The 17,400-nt window shown below is 42.7% G+C and overlaps 1 long non-coding RNA gene across 1 annotated transcript in view; it reads left to right on the forward strand.

The window, feature by feature from the left end:
• The first annotated feature begins 11,645 nt into the window (after window positions 1–11,645).
• The window catches only part of LOC133480540 (uncharacterized), a 34,841-nt gene continuing 29,086 nt past the window's right edge, over window positions 11,646–17,400 (forward strand). Inside the window, exons 1-2 of the long non-coding RNA XR_009789303.1 lie at window positions 11,646–11,732; window positions 12,626–13,975. This is a non-coding gene — a long non-coding RNA (uncharacterized LOC133480540). The remainder of the gene's footprint in view (window positions 11,733–12,625; window positions 13,976–17,400) is intronic.

Raw genomic sequence — 17,400 nt, forward strand, 5'->3', positions numbered from 1 at the left:
ACATTGACTGTCCTACCAGGGAAAATAACATTTTGGACCACTGCTATACTACGCTAAACAACACATAATACCGTGCCAAACCTCGTGCAGCACTGGGCTCGTCTGATCACTGCTTAATTCACTTAATACTGACATACAGGCAAGAACTTAAATGCGCGAAGCCTACAGTGAAGTGAAAAAGTGGACCAATAAAGCAAAGATGGAACTTCAAAGCTGTTTAGACTGCACAGACTGGAGTGTCTTTGAAAATTCAGCTGGCAGCCTGGATGAATATACGAACACTGTCACATCCTATATCAGTTTCTGTGAAGAGGTTTGTGTACCAACAAAATCATTTCGCACTTTCAACAACAACAAGCCGTGGTTCACTGCCAAACTTAAGCAACTTCGCCAAGCTAAGGAGGACGCATATCAGAGCAGGGACAGGGCATTGCAATCGCTGACAAATTACAAGCGACGATGCCCCCCCAAGCTGAGAACAATAGCACACTAGCCAATGACTTCAATACCTTCTACTGCAGATTTGAAAAGGACACTTTCACACCCCACATCCACCCGGCTGCACCACCGACCACAATCACACCTCTGACTTCTGCGTTAACCATCCACAAACAGGATGTGAGACACATCTACAAACAACAAAAGATGAACAGATGAAGCTCGCTCCAGTCTTCACACAGATCTTCAATAGATCTCTGGAACTGTGCGAAGTACCATCCTTTTTAAAACGCTCCACCATCATTCCAGTCCCCAAGAAACCTACAATCTCGGGTCTAAATGACTACGGGCCTGTCGCCTTGACATTTGTGGTCATGAAGTCCTTTGAACATCTCGTGCTGGACCACCTCAAGAGCGTCACAGGTCCCCTGCTGGACCTCCTACAGTTTGCCTACCGAGCGAACAGGTCTGCGGATGATGCAGTCAACATGGGACTGCACTTCATCCTAGAACACCTCGACAATGTCGGGACCTACGCGAGGATCCTGTTCGTGGACTTCAGCTCAGCGTTCAACACCATCATGCCATCTGCCAGTGGATTTACAGCTTCCTGACGGGCAGGACACACCAAGTGAGGCTCGGGGAGGCCACCTCATCCACACGCAGCATCAGCACTGGGGTGCCCCAAGGTTATGTCCTCTCTCCGCTGCTCTTTTCTCTCTACACGAACGACTGCACCTCAACGCACCTGGCTGTCAAACTCCTAAAGTTTGCAGAGGATGCCACGGTCATCGGCCTCATCAAGGACGGTGACGAGTCTGCATATCGACAGGAAGTGGAGCGGCTGGAGCTGTGGTGCGGCCGACACAACCTGGAGCTGAACACGCTCAAGACTGTAGGGATGATCGTGGACTTCAGGAGGCATCCTTTGCAACAGCTGCCCTTCACGCTGTCCAGCTGCCTTGTGTCCACCATCGAGATCTTCTAGTTCCTGGGAATTACAGTCTCTCAGAACCTGAAGTAATTAAAAACTCCGTCCTCAAAAAGGCACAGCAGAGGATGTACTTCCTGCGGCTTCTGAGAAAGCACGGCCTGGCACAGGAGCTGCTGAGGCAGTTCTACACAGCGGTCATCGAATCAATCATGTGTTCTTCCATCACAGTCTGGTTTGGTGCTGTTACAAAAAAGGACAAACTCCAACTGCAACGGACAATCAAAACTGCTGAAAGGATTATCGGTACCCCCCCCTACCCACCCTTGAGGACTTGCACGCTACCAGAACTAAGACAAGAACGTGCAAAATCCTCTCGAACCCTCCACTTCCCGGTCACCGGCTCTTCCGGCTCCTTCCTGTGAGACATTGCTGCTAATCACATTATACATATCACCCTCAATTTCAAGTTTCAGGAATCACTCGATCTGACACTCTTTTCCCCTCCAAGACATTTTTAGCTAACTCTTCCTTTAAAATAACCCCTACTCCATTTCTCTTCCCATATACACCATGGTAAAATAATTTGAACCCTGCCCCTTAACTTTTAGCCTTACTGCCTTTCCACCTGCTCTCCTGGACACACAATATATCAACCTTTCTCCCAGTAATCATGCCAACCAATTCCCAAGCTTTTCCTGTCATAGTCCCAACATTCAAAGTCCCCACAATCAGTTCAGTTCAGTTCTGTGCTTTCATGTTCTCTCTGCTTAAGCAACTGCTTTCCACCTCTCCTTCATCTTCGACTCAAGAGTAGCTGAATTTCCATCGGCGCTCTGAAGGTTAACGGCACTGGTGGCAGATATGCTTAACCCGGGCCACGACCGATCCAGTATGGAATTCTATGGATGAATGCTCATATTGGTTTGGCAAAGTTTTAAGCCAGATGCCCTTCCTGGCACAATCTTCTGCATTTATCCGGGCTTGGGACCGGCCTACAGTTTGCACTGGCTTGTACCTCCGATAGAGCTGCATTACTCAACATAATCTATTTGTATTGTTGATTATTGTGTTACAGTAGCACTTTTCCTCATTGAGTTAATATGTACAGTATACTTTTAATTTGTAAGTACTGTAGGATATGGAGCGGCACGGTGGAGACTGGTTAGCGCATCTGCTTCACTGTTCTGAGGACTGGGGTTCAGAGTGCGGAGTTTGCATGTTCTCCCCGTGCCTGCGTGGGTCTTCTCCGGGCACTCCGGTTTCCTCCCGTATCCCAAAAACGTGCATTAATTGGAAACTCTAAATTTCCCGTAGGTGTGAATGTGAGTGCGAATGGTTGTTTGTTTATACGTGACAAGTTCAGGGTGTACCCCACTTTTCACCCGAGGATATCTGGGATAGGCTCCAGCACGCTTGCGACCCTCGTGAGGATAAGCGGAACGGAAGATGAATAGATGAATGAATGTAGGAAATGACCTATTGGTTGGCCAATTAGAAGCCGTCTAGTGTCTATATGACCCACCGCGAGCCTACAAGCTGGATGCCATTGCCAGAACGTGGATGCGTTATTTTATTTTTTGTTCAAAGTTGCTGAATACATATGCATATACATGGTCGTGTGTTTACTCCCAGACACAAGACAAAGTTTTAACATTGCTGCTTAACAATATATGTATGTTGCAGACAGGTCAGATAGTCGCATATTTTGTCATTTCTCCAAACACACAATGGCCAATGTGGAAGTGTACTTATTTTAGTGTCCTCACAAGTGTGTGAGAAATTTGTGTACAAGCGCCTTTTAGTAGAGTGCTTTATTTAACAGACATGTATTTATTTGGGCTGAAGCTTGTGCCAAATCAAATAAATTGGCTATTCTTTCACTCTTCGTATGGGGGGGTTCATAATAATGGCCCCTTGGTTAGGTCACAAAATGCTGCAATCTCTTATCTTTATTAAATGCAACCAAGCTCTTCTTTAAATCTTCATTTTTAAATACATACATACAAGGATCTATTGTTTTGCAAGAAATATTTGCATGTTGTACTTTGAAAGAGTTGCAGACACCCTTTTCTTGACTGTCAAATGTATTTAAAATAATATTAATTTCAACCTCGTCATGGTTTTTAAAATTAATTTTATGGTCATGTTATGGTCTCGACATGTCTCGGTCTTGACTAGATCTCGACTTTGTCTTGGTCTCAGGAAGTTCTGGTCAAGTATTGGTCTCAGATAGTGTCGTCTTGAGTACATCATTATGTTATGCTGTTACCTGTTATGTTGGAGGAGCTTTGCTAAAACTGGTGGTGGAATATCCACCTCTGGTTAGTACCAAAAGTTAAAAAGAAAGAATTAGAGCGATCCCAAGACAAAACCAGGACGAAGGCGCTACCTTTCAGACGTGGAGGGGACAAAGGCAGCTATGCGGCTTGAGAACCGACGTGGAATTAGCAACATTTCTGCTTGACATGTAAGATTATCACTTCTTTTTAAAATTTTCATTAATTGTTAAATTAAATTTAAAAAAATCAATCTTGAAGCCGATAACATTTCATGTCATAGTAACACTCCATTAGGAATAAGTCATGCTACCGTTGTAGCATCCGTGGCTAACGTCGGCTTGTTTACACTGCAAGTTACGTACACCGCAGGTCTCGTGCACAGCAGGGAGGGGCATGGCTTTAGTCAGAGTTCCATCACAATGTTACCCAGAAACGTGTAAGCTGTCACAAAAATGTTCACGGGTTGGCAGATATGTTTGTTCATTGAATTTGTTACAGATCACATTGTGTCAAGCTATGGAGCTCATGCAGGTGAGTTCGTGATTGAAGCGTTCCAAACCATAACAAGCTTAATTGTAAAGCTTGGTGGAAACTGCCTTTAGTAAATTTGCTGGGTTGCATTTGCTACATGAAAGGTGCTCTTTGACGCAAAGCTACAAATCCAACTGCATCTACCTCTATCAAGCCAGATGCTTGCTTAGTAAAATGGATGGATGCTGAGTAATAAAGAATGGGAAATTAAAATGGCCACCAAACATCTTTGAGGTGGCCATTTTTTAAAAGGCACAGAAGGATTATTTCCATGAGAGAGTTTTGAAAGGATTTAAGATAGAACTGCCAGGAGGAACAAAACAAACATTTCCCAAGAGACAGGGGGCCTGTTGGATCTAATACGGTGTACTCAGAAAGGAGCGAGGCAATAATAGCATGATCAAACATGACGTGATATGGTTGGCTCCTGAGTGTCAACTGTTGATAGCAAACATTGAACAGCACTAATTCAGCAAGTAACCAAGCAGAAGGGAAAATGGCAGTGCAAAAGTCTATAAAATATGACTCAAAAGGAAAACAGCTGGAGTCAGCATACGAACCAAATGGATAACAAGGAGGAAGTCTGAGTGACTTGTCCAAACCCTACTCTCATGACTTATGCACTTTCATGTTGCATTATACTTAATTATAGATCATACGGGGGCAGCCCTTAACACGGACTGCTTGCCTCACAGGTACCAACAGTTAAATAATTTAGCAGTGAACTTGTCAGCTAGGATCCAGCATGAATACAGCGAGAGAAAATAACCCACTGTTATTCAACTCTCTTCTCCATCTTGCTGCAGGACAAAATGGAGATTCGATTAGGTTAATGAAGCTACACTTAAAATAACTAAATACATCTTTCAGGAAACTGACCGAAAATTTCATTGAGAGACAAAAAACAGCATACTGCTGGGAACCTACTTATCCCAAAATGAATACAAACACAGACAAAGGGATACCACTAAATTGTATCCTTTTTTATCTCCATTTTTATATATACTCTTATATACAAAGCAATGCAGGTAGAGAAATTACATGATATCCTGGAGCTAAATGGAAGTATACCATCCATGCATTGTCTGTACCGCTTTATCCTCACAAGGGTCACGGGCGTGCTGGAGCCTATCCCAGCTATCTTCGGGCGAGAGGCAGGGTACACCCCAAACTGGTCCCCAGCCAATCGCAGGGCACATATAAACAAACAACCATTCGCGCATACATTCACACCTACGGGCAATTTAGAGTCTTCAATCAACCTACCACGCATGTTTTTGGGATGTGGGAGGAAACCGGAGTGCCCGGCGAAAACCCACACAGGCACAGGGAGAACATGCATAGGCGCGGCCGGGATTTGAACCCTGGTCCTCAGAACTGTGAGGCAGATGTGCTAACCAGTCGGTCACCGTGCCGCCTGGAGGTATACCATCCATCTATTTTCCGTACTGCTTATCCTCACTAGGGTCGCGGGTGGAGGTATACCAGTGCTGGGAACTAACAAAGCGTAATACGCAGCACAAATTCTGTACTTTCTTGATCTTTTTCTTTGAATTAGGCTTTTTATTTTTTACTTGTTTATTTGTTCTTTTTTAATTCAGTTGTTATCATGAGCTAATGTAACTTTTTCATTTGTTTATTTACTCAGGTCGCAACTTTCAGGGACCCAGCCAGAAGTATTTCCACAGAGTGGCCGCACCCGGTACCAATGGTGGCTGACTTAACTTCGACAGAAAACCACCACGTAGCTCGGCCCCTGAAAACATTAACAGAGCTATGGGAACACGTTGTTTTGATAGAATAAAAGTCGACCCAATGCTAGCTAGCGCTTGGTCTTGAAAAAAAACAACGAGATATGTTTTTCCCCCTTCGTTTCAGTTCTAACACTATATAGAGTAAAATGAGGGAAACTACTTTGTGAGTTGTTTTTTGTCGTGCCAAGTTTTCAAAACGGGTATACTGTATATATACTTTTTTACTTTTGCTCAAGTTTTAGAATTGAATCAGTATTTTTTACTTTTATCAGAGCCTTTTTTACACAAGCATCTGTACTTCTATTTAAGTACATTGTATGAGTACTTTCGCAACTTCTAAAATACACGACAAGAGACAATTTCTATGCTGATAATATATGAATGAGTTACACATAAACACATCTAAACGAAGTACCGATGACAACACTACAGAGTGCCCTTTTGCTCGGATTAAATGGCAGTAGCAGAGGTGTCAAACTCATGGCCTGGGTGCCACATCTGACCTGCCATATCATTTTATGTGGCCAGCGAAAGCAAATCATGTGCGTCGACTTCACTTCTCTTCCTAAAATACCAGAACTGTATATTGTGATGTTACAAGATTTTTTGGGCTTCCAATCACACTTTTTAAAATAAATTGAAACATTTATTCCTGTAAAATTCTTCTTCTTATTATTATTATGATTATTATTATATTTTATATGTCTATTTTTTTTGCTGGTTTCTGATTTCAAAATTAGGTATCCATGTATGTGTTGTGTATATGTAGTAATATTAAGTTATCCTAAATTTTTATGGGTTCACAGTAAGGGTTGTTCGATACCACTTTTTTTTCACTCTTTAATACTCACTGATACTGATACCACTAGTACTTTTGATCAATAAAATTTCAATAAACACAATGACAGATAATTGTGATCTTACTTGCTGACCCACATGATGATTTGCCGATGTGTCAAACGGTCGCAGTGTAGTACTACTACCGAGGAGGACTTACTTATTCACTCAAGTACTCACCAATACTGATACCACTAATACTGTCAAGGTTGATAACCAGATGTTTTAAACTGGACGGAGACAGAAGAAGCAGTTAGAGAGGGGGTTTATTGTGGATGGTGCTAAATCCCAAATCCAGAGGCGTGGGGGTGATCCGTGAGAGCAGGAGCGTGCGGAAGACTGAAGGGTGAGCAGGTGAGTGAGCCTGGCAGTGTGGTTAGGGGGGACGACGTCGCAGGAGACACAGGAAGGCACTGGAGGAGAAGGAGAACACAAGAGTGTAAGTGTAAGCCCAGGCAATCAAGCAACTTCCTTCAAATCAAAAGTGCAGCCAACGAGTAGGCCAATGTACCACATAAGTGCAGGAATAATCTGGCGCTGGATCCAGAGAGCGCAGGCAAGAAGGTGGTAATTGCTGGAGAAGGAGGGAGAGAGAGGAACGGAGCAAAGCCCGTGCTCTGCAGGGGAGGCACAGGGTGCAGATCACCACAAATACTTTTGCTTTATACAATTTCAATAAACACAATGAGCGGCACGGTGGACGACTGGTTAGCGCCTCTGCCTCACAGTTCTGAAGACCCGGATTCAAATCCGGCCTCGCCTGTGTGGAGTTTGCATGTTCTCCCGGTGCCTGAGTGGGTTTTCTCCAGGTGCTCCAGTCTTCTCCCACATCCCCAAAACATGCACAGTAGGACCTATCCCCCTCTCAAATCCCTTAGAGTTTTCCTGTTAGAGCTAAATTTTAATGTTTATAGATCCAGCGCATGTCTCTAGCCCCGTTCAGTGCCTCACGCCTACAACGCCGTTAAAAGCTCAATCCAGCCGCTCCACTATCTTCACCTCCTTACTTCCCATCAAGCAATATCCATCCACCCCGCCATATCCCTCCTCTAAATCAATCTGTACCCACAAGGTATGTCTACCCCTCTTATATCCACTTATCATATTTTATATCCCATTGTCTCGTCTTCCACCAATCCTAATCTCCCCCCATACAACCTCCTAACCAACCTACCCCACAATACAAAACTCATTATCCCTCCCTACCCCACCCCTCTTCAAAATCATCTCTCCCCCCCCCCCCTCTCCCCCCACCCACTCAAAACTCACCTTACTCATTCCCACACCCCCTAAACCAAACAAAAAATTCCTCAACCCTCAAACTCAATCCAACTCTTTCCATAACCTATACAGCACCCCCCGCGTCCCCGTAATACCACCACCCCCCCCCACCCCCGCCTATACTCCCAGACTAACTAAACAGTCGCGTGAACAATCATACCAGCGCAACCCAGTTTATGTTGCATACAAATAGATAAGTCAACTCAAATAATATCTACAAGCTGGCGGTAACAATGAAATGTTCCGCCATGTGCCAGAAAATTAGATATGGAAATAATATACTATATGGTTGATGGGACATTCAGTAAAATGAAAGACACAGCGATGGGGACAGAGTGACAAGCTACCAAGAGAGTTAAAGGAATGGATGCAATGAACAAGAAGCATCCAGACTGAATTCCCTGAGATGGTCATGCATGGCTGGGCTGAATTGGCCTGGATCTAGGAGGTGAAGGCTGGGTGGGGGTTTGAGCAGCTTCTGCACGTCCAGCTGGACCGAAAAAGAGAGACAGAAAGACGACAGAGAGCGAGAGGCCCCCGGGTGCTGACAGGTGTGGGCCTCCGCTCCAGCTGAGGCCTCAAAGCTGACCTGAATATTTGGATAGTTCGCTCTATGGCTCTCTCCCTCTCATGCTTGTTGTTTGTCATCTGATTTAATATGGGGTTTCTCATTTGGAGGCGACAACACAGTCACTGTTAAACCTACCATTTATATAATAGTTGAAACAATTAAGCTTTGTTTTGTCATCCACACAATGCCATACACTGAAAATACAATGCAGTTAAGGAAAATACCTCAGTCTTTACAATAACTTAATATTGCAAACAACTATGTGGAATTTGGAATGTAAAGCTTTTTAGATCACAGAGCAAATTAATACACCAGGCCAATGTGACACCTGAGAATCAGCAAATATGTTGGAATTTTATTTGATGTGACCTTTTGGAATGTTTATGTTATGTAACTCTAGTTGCAGCAACATTTATCTCTTGAGCTGTCTGTTTTACTGCAGCATGTTTTTTTGTCTCTCACAGTAAAAGCAAAAACACTCTTTTTGGCTTGACAATTGGATACACATGAGGCAAGTAACATTTTTACTTCCTGCACCAAAGTTTATTCGAATACACTCTCTTACTTTCATTATTAGAAACATTTCTCAGTATAATTAGTGCAGTTCAACCAAGGTGTCTAAGTGTACTTATTTGTGTGTCTAAATTAAATAGTGTAATTAGTGTAGTTAGTTCTAACTGGACTCTTCTTGTTTTGTATATTTACCATCAGAGTCATCTTTTCAGAATGCTGCAACTCTTGTGTCATATATTTTTCTTACTCTTGGCTCTTTAAATGTATTAACAACTGGCATTCATGTGAAACTGATTCATAATTCAACACTGAGAACACATTTTAATAAAAAGTGATTGGTTCATCTTTATTTTTTTAAATGTCTACGTGAAAAAAAATATTTATTTGGCCTCGCTCCCTCATTATGGGGTGACTCTCAGCATGACAAGTAAATGAGTGCTCAAAACATAAGTAAGTTAAAATTATAAGGTCAAAACTGCTGAAAAAAATTTGACTTTTTTAAAATCATTTGAAATAAGACTATATTACAATCAGGTTAAATAATTAATTAGAGAAAAATAATAGGGCATTTGTCATGGTCTGGGTTTTGGTTTGGGTTGTTTAGTTTTGTTCCATGTTTTCCTGTGTTCCATGTTTGTTGTGTGCTCATTTAGTTATTGTGTCCACCTGTTGTCGTCAACCTTCCACCTTATGTCGACGAATCGGCTCTCTCCAGCCACTCGTGTCTTGTCCAGGTGTTCCTCATTGTCTCGTCAAACTGACTGTTCTTATTCACCAGTCATGTTTTGTTTCCATTTTTGGTTTATTCAAGTGTTTCTTTGTTACTTTGGTTATCTGTTGTGGGACTTCATTTAATTTTCTTTATCCATGTTCCTTGTTTGCCCGTTTTGGGAGATTAAATATTATTTTTTGAGACTCCCACACTCCTGCCTTGCCTCCCTGCTTCGCTGCACTTGGGTCCTCCACGTTTTTGCCTTGCCTTCCTCGCCTTCGAAAAAACCAATGGTGACAGCATTGATTTGCACACAATGTTGTAATTATTCTCGGGATGTAAAAAAAAGGGATAAAAACCAAATAAAATGTCAAATGTGCTGAATTTAATATGTTCGTACACCATTTTTTGCCCTACTTAAAAACTGCTTACAATTCCTATTTAAAAAATAGTTTATACATTTATAATAATAACAAATAAGAATTACTCTTATTTTTTATTTTTATAAAAGATAGAATTGAGTTCTTGGTTACAAATACAGATCTATACATCTTGTCTTTGTAGGCTTGGTGCTGCGCCATTTAGGTTTCCTGTGATGAAATCCATGTGAACACACTTCTTTTGGCATCAGGCTTTATCACTTTTATTCTGATTGGGAAAGGCAATGGTGTCTTAGCTGTTAAATATGAACACGAAGACCAACATGCAAGCTTGTGCATCCATGCATGCTCCTAACCAAGTCACACACACAACCCTATAAACGAGCTTCTCACACCCATGCACCCAACCACCCATACTCATACTCATGTGGATATTATCAGTTGTGCTCAGCTGAGGCTCCAGGCTTGTCCGGTCCCTGTGGCGTTGCGGTGACCAGGGGAGGAAGCGCTTATCTGGGCTTCAGGCCCCCTCCCTTGGCTTCATGCCTTGGCTCCAGAAGCTGGGAGGCAGATGCCATGTAGGCTCCCAGTGTAGCCTGTTACTGTGGACAAAGCTTGTAGCGTTTAATACCTAAGGGACAAGCTTTTGAACCTCATAGTCCATCTTTGTGTCCATGTGTAAATGTGCAGAGGATGAAGGTAACAGCTTTTAGTAGAACCACATCCCTTTTCCCACCTGGACCAGATCAGGATTCATAAAAGGATAGGTTTTAGCCAGTTATTTCCCTACCACTTTCAAATAATGGGGTATGACGTAACGGCCATGTATCACAATGACACCTGAAGGCTAATTAAAAGACATTTTGGACGATTCTATGCTTTTAACTTTCTGAGAACCGTCCGGGCAAAGCCATTTTCTACAGGATACAGAGAAGTAGTTTTTGCTGCAAAAGAGGAACGACTCCACATGATAGTTAACTGATTATAATGTCCGAAAATTATTTTGTCTATTTAATGTTGTTTTCCTCAATGATCCTTAGGGTAATGTAATGATGGTGATGAGCAGAACATCTCTTAAAGTGGAAAAGGCAACATAAGTGTATGTCATTTTTGGAAGTAATTGGAAAATATCTGTATTTGAGCAATCAGTCAGCTCATCACAACATTTCTCAAGGACTCATTGCATCATCTTCTTTATTCACAATAAACAATTTCCTCGCTGAAAAGGAGAGTATTTCTTAGCCCTAACAAAGACAAGAACAGGTGTTTGTTGGAATGCGCAGCTGAAAATCTCCAGATGAGTCTTGCAACTAGTTAACGGCTTTGAAAAGGTTCCTTTCCTCTCAGAGAATTAGGCCAAGTGTTCACAAAACACGAGTCTAAATATAGGGATGGAACATGAAACAGATTAACGCCACACAGTGATGGGTCTCGAAGACAGCGGCATGCAGCTTTCTTCCCGCTTTGACTGACACAGCTTTGAACCCCACGGATTGAATTCAGTGAGTAAATATCTGTGGGTGTGTACGTGTCTACCTAGGAGTCTTACTTTGTATCTTTTCCTAAGAACCAAGGGTGAATAACAGTTCAGAGTTTGGGGCAAATCCAGTGCATTCAAATGTCTGGTAGGTGTCTAGGGCATGCGACGCAATGCGGTACAGGAAATATGACGCCACTGGAGATTTTTCCCAGGGTGAGCATCTCCCTCTTGGCTGTTTAAAGGTATTAACAACTGACATGTCAGCTTTGGGGGTTAACCATGTCGTACAGATTCACAAAGAGCCCCCAACCCCCGCCCTTTGAAAACAGTAAATGCTTTGACTTTCTCAAACCCTGGTTCGTTCGGCTAAGACTGCGTTTTTTAATATTGAATTTTTGCCTTTGATGTGCAATCACACATGCGCAAGCCCGCCACTCGCACAATTACACAGACACAATGCATTTGCTGAGATGGAGCGACTGCAGTGTGTTTGACCCATTTTGCAGAGGCAGGCTTTTGCTTTCATAACGATGGAGTGTGAAGGAGCGCATGTATATCCAGTAGCTTGCAACAGGGTGATGTAGCACGACACAATTTTTGAATCTTGAAAAGTACTAAGATGCTGTCTGGTTAAATAATAATAACAATAATAATAATCTGGACAAAACATCCACTCAAAATACCATCATCCATAAATCCAAAAGTTCAATGCTGAGAATATTCACAAGCATCATTATATTTGAGCTTAATTGTTTTGGTTTGTGTTTTCTGAAAGCTATTTAATGTCCCTGTTGTGAACATATTCCTCAAGCAGTTATTAAGTGTTGTCTGGCAACATTGGAGGGGTGTCGCTGAAATTATATTTTGTGTCACAATAGCATGTTGTCTTATTGCTGTCACTTCCTGTTATGGCAGGGGACAAATGGAACGGGCGCCATGCCTAGGAGCTACTGCAATAAGGGTGTCTGCCACGAAGTAGATGGAAAAGGTAAGGGAGGTCATGGTGATGAGGGTTTGCAAGTGCCCAAAAAAATCAGGGAGAGCCTGCCGACCCTTGTGGCGCATCATGGCAGCAGTCAAGTGAATGTGAAAACAAGAGAAAGCTTTGCGGAATATTGATTTAATGGCGCAGCCGGAGCAGGGGAGGGCGGCAAGATGTGCGCTCCAGATTACATGCGCTCTATTTCCCAACCATACAGAACCTTGAGTTCCTCTGCCTGCACACTCTCGAGAACCAGATGGAGATAGTGACAGGATGTTCTTTCATTGGCCTTTGTGAAGTCCAGCAGTGTACAAACCAATGGAGGATGAGAACAAAATATACAGTACATAATAAATAGTAAATTAATGGTCCCTTTGTTTGTATAGAGAAGATCAAAGCATCTCCTTGGCATCCAAACCTATTGCTTGTGCCTTCCAATTAGCTCCCTGCCTTCTAAATAATAAATGTCTTCAGACCTCATTACCATCAAACATAGATTAGGAAGGTTGGTTTAGGTCTATCCAACATACAGTAGGAGCAATTATTGAAATTTGTGTTCGGTGTGACAGATTTTGACCACTTTTCACTAATTGAATATATTTTATTCAAGAAAAAGAGGAACTGACACAAATTAGTCCCACTAAATTCCACAGCTACTGTATAGTAATTGCATGGCATCCTATTTTTGCAATCATGATGGGGATAAGTTAAAAATGTAATTTTGACAATGGTGGTCGACTACTACTGCAAAAAAAAACAAAAAAAAAACATATATATATATATATACATATATTTATTTTTTTTAACTCTCTGAATTGAGTGCACCCGTCCTAACCGCACAGCCCCTCCCCTCCCTTGCAGCCGCGGATGAAAATATGAACAGAAGAGGCGCACTCCCACTGTGGTGCACGGCCAAGTGAGGAGGCGCCTCGCATAGCGTCCTGGGCCAATGGCACACGGCGCAGCTTGGTCGCAGTGTGCGTGTCTGGCCAATGGCGCACGCCCCCCCTGCTCACATGACGCCATTCTATATGTTGGCTCTCCTTTCAATGCTCAATAGCGACCAACACAGGCATCATTGCAGACTTGACACCGGCCAAATGGGACGTCCAACATCTACGGTGTGCAGTGACAATGTGCTTTAAAAAAAAAAAAATCCATCACATGAAGATGTGCACATGATGACTCTCACTGCCGAGGAAGGACGACACACTTTTCCGCAAGCAGACGACCGGAGATGCACGGGTCGAGACACAAACGCCCATAAGTTGCTAAAATGAATCGTAAGTAGAACATATTGATATATTTTCTTTCTGTTTGATGCTAATCTAGAAATTCATTTAAAAAATGGCAAATCTCAATATCAGCAATTTAAGAACCTGGTCAATATTTTTCTTTCAAATGTAATACTTTGTCCCCCGAAGTGTCTGCATTCAAAGAGGAAATAAGCACAATTAGTGTTGTATAAAATGTACAATGTGATCTGCACGTGTGCTTATCATGTCACCTCTCTTTGTGCACCCTCATGCTTTTTTCCTTTGTGATACATGCAGGGGTGGGTGGGGGTGGGTTGGGCTGTCTGCACAGCGCCATAGCATGAAATATAGATAAAAAGCACACGGTAAACCCGATGACCCGAGCCTGGCCGTCTGGCTGGCCGGCCGGCTGTGCACCCGCTCCACAAGGCTCAATGAGGACAATTAGGGAGGGGGCCTGGGGCGGCCGGAGGGGGGGAAAAATGAGTTCTTAAAGGACTCTATAAACAGGGCTGCACTTCACTTCAACCCTCAGGGCAGGATAAGGGTGGACAGTCCATAACGTCGTTTGTCAGGTTCAAAGCACTAGACTACTTCAGTAAATAGCTCGATAGAGAAATAAATATGTAAACGTATTCACGATGACGCTCGGAAAATGTGAGATACATTTTCAGAAAGAACATGCTCTACTGACTTCAGTCCATTTCCCGGTCGCACAACATTCCCCCCCCCACCCCGACCACCACCACCACGGCTGCACCCTAGAGAGGTCATGTCACTCCCAGAACCTCTTTATTGATTTGAAATTGGTGGGGTCAACAGGCTCTGTGCAGTGGGGGATGTAGAATTGATTTAAATTTTAAAGTCTAGCCTAAAAATGAGTTCCTTGTGATCGTGCGTTTGTTCTGCACAATCACAGGCAATGGCGCGCAGGACCAGCGTCATTTGATGTTCTAAAAGGCATCATATGGCTTTAATTAGGACCTATAAAATGTGTCTGCCCTATTCTCTAAGGCGGCACTGAGGAGCTACAAAGAAGGGGAGCTGATCTATTAAAAAAGGAAAGCAACACAGAATGTCACTTAGCTGAAGATCTTCTTATCAAATCTTTATGAGCCTACTTTTTTCTTCCCTGCACCCCTCTCACCCCCTCCCTTCCTTGATGCTGGTGGTATGTAGGCAACCTTCTTATTCCCTCTTTGTGCATGTGTGCACCCACCCAAACGCCACCACCCTCAACCTAACAGTCGCTCTAAATACCAGACACCTGAAGGCTAGACATAATAATCAAGAGATGTTCCAGTCCACCTGAAACACAGGTTGTTCTTTCATTTCCTTTGCTTTTTCCTATTCTTTTTATGTCTTCCTCCCGCTCCAGCTGGCCCCCGCTCACATCCTTGTCTGTACTTTTAAGGCACGCAATGTTGTTTAGGAGTTGCTGCTCATGTGGCAGCTGGGCGTGCAGTTTCTACGCCACTGCTGTTGTTGTGTAGACTACAGTGGACCCCTACTATTCGCGGGGGTTAGGGATTGAGCCCAACCTCGAATAATTGACACTGCCCTAAAAGTGATTAGAATTGCCCATATTAACAGTTTAAAATGTATATATGCCACCAAAAACCTTTTAATAGCATTTCAAACACTTACAAATGTCTTCAGACATTGCTGTACCCTTAAAAATACACTACAGTAAATTTAGCTTGCAGGTAAGCACGCAAACGCACAATGTGCAGTACCTGTACGTACACGTCAACAATGATGCTGATGAATTACTTTAGCTGTGCATTTTAGCATAAAAAAAACATTTGACGGCACAGCCAAGCACTGAGTTACATCGTGGTGCTGAAGCTCCTTGGGGCGGTCCAGAAGCCTGCTCCTTCGTAGGCCGAGGTTGCCCAGAATGGTTACGCTTCTGTGTTTACTGACCCGAAACCGCTTGATCCATGCAATGACAACACGAACTGGTGGTCTTAGATAGGTTTAGTGATGTTCCAGTTAGCTATTGTTACGGATTCAACCAGCTTTGATGCTGTGTTTAGTCCTCGTTTGGCGAAACTATCTGGAGTCAAAGCAGTCCCAGCAAACATGGGTGCCACCATCTTATATACCCTCACCCACTTACTGTCAATCACAAATCTAACACTGCTGCTGTTAGATTTATGATTTTAGATTAAGTTAGCATGTGGGTGTGCGGAACTACCACCTTCTGCCTTCGGCTGCGAAAGTTTGATTGAGCTGACAACTGGCTGGATGTTTTTTTTGGCGTGTTTATGGCTGAAAATAACTATTTGTTGTCTCAATTAAAGAGACAATACAATAAGTATCATACATAGACAATATTTTGCCACAGCAATAAAACCAAGTTAATTTTCAGACTTTTTGCCTTGTTACGGAATTATGTGAATAGGCAAATTTTTCTGCGTAAAAATAAAATCTGTGAATAAGTGAATTCTGGAATGCCAAACCGTGAATTTGCAGGGGTCCACTACATAAATGTTAGATTGAAGGACGAATGACTCACACAGCTGCAGCAGACATTCACAAGGAAACATCAAAGAGTTCTGTACGTGTGTGTGTGCATGCATTTCCGGGTGTATGCTAGTTTCATTGAACACGCTTCTTCTACATTAAAACTGTAGTTATTGTGTCTTTTTGTCCACTAAGTGAATGTACAAGGGCTACATTGGATTGTCTTCTATGTTCATAAATACTGTATATGCACTCAGGAGAATGTCAAAAATCTCCAAAATGAAACAAACTTTGAAGATTAGATGCCATTTCTTGCATTTATTATTATTATTATTTATTTTATTTTTTTAAGTAAGACGCTCAGTTGCTGACTGCCGCACCCACCTCCGCTCCACTCAGGAGGCCGGGGGCTTTCAGCAGGGGGGCTGAAAGTTGCTTCTGAAGTCCAGTAGAAAGAAACTCTAATTATAGGAGGTCATAGGTAAAATGCATCAGCATACATTCATTTTGACTTCGTCTTCCTCAAAAGCATCTTCCTTTAGAGGAGGGCAGACGTCTTGATGTGTTGGTTAGGGATTACATCACCCTCATGCTGCTGCATTTGTGTGATAATGAGACAGAATATTTCATGGAAAACAGTCATTTTAGTTTGGTAGGTAGATCTATACAGTCATACATATATTTATGGGGTATAAGTTTCATAACCCTGGAAAAACAATATCATGTTATTTAGTATCTCTTGCAGCTGTCAAAAAAACATTGATGCTGTTGATCCAAACATTGACAGTTTTGGTAAACATGTTTGTTTGAGGATTATTTCTAGGCTCAGCTTCCAAAACAGCGTACGTAATCTTGTCACATGTGACAAGTGTAGAAAAAAATGTGCACATGGGTCCAGTCGCAATGCTGACACTTGTTTGTGCGTTTGCTGAAAGTTGACTTGTTTGTCATGGCGTCAAGGAGATTGAGGATATCTCTTCCTC

Source organism: Phyllopteryx taeniolatus, chromosome 7, assembly GCF_024500385.1.
Source record: "Phyllopteryx taeniolatus isolate TA_2022b chromosome 7, UOR_Ptae_1.2, whole genome shotgun sequence".
Taxonomy (NCBI): domain Eukaryota; kingdom Metazoa; phylum Chordata; class Actinopteri; order Syngnathiformes; family Syngnathidae; genus Phyllopteryx; species Phyllopteryx taeniolatus.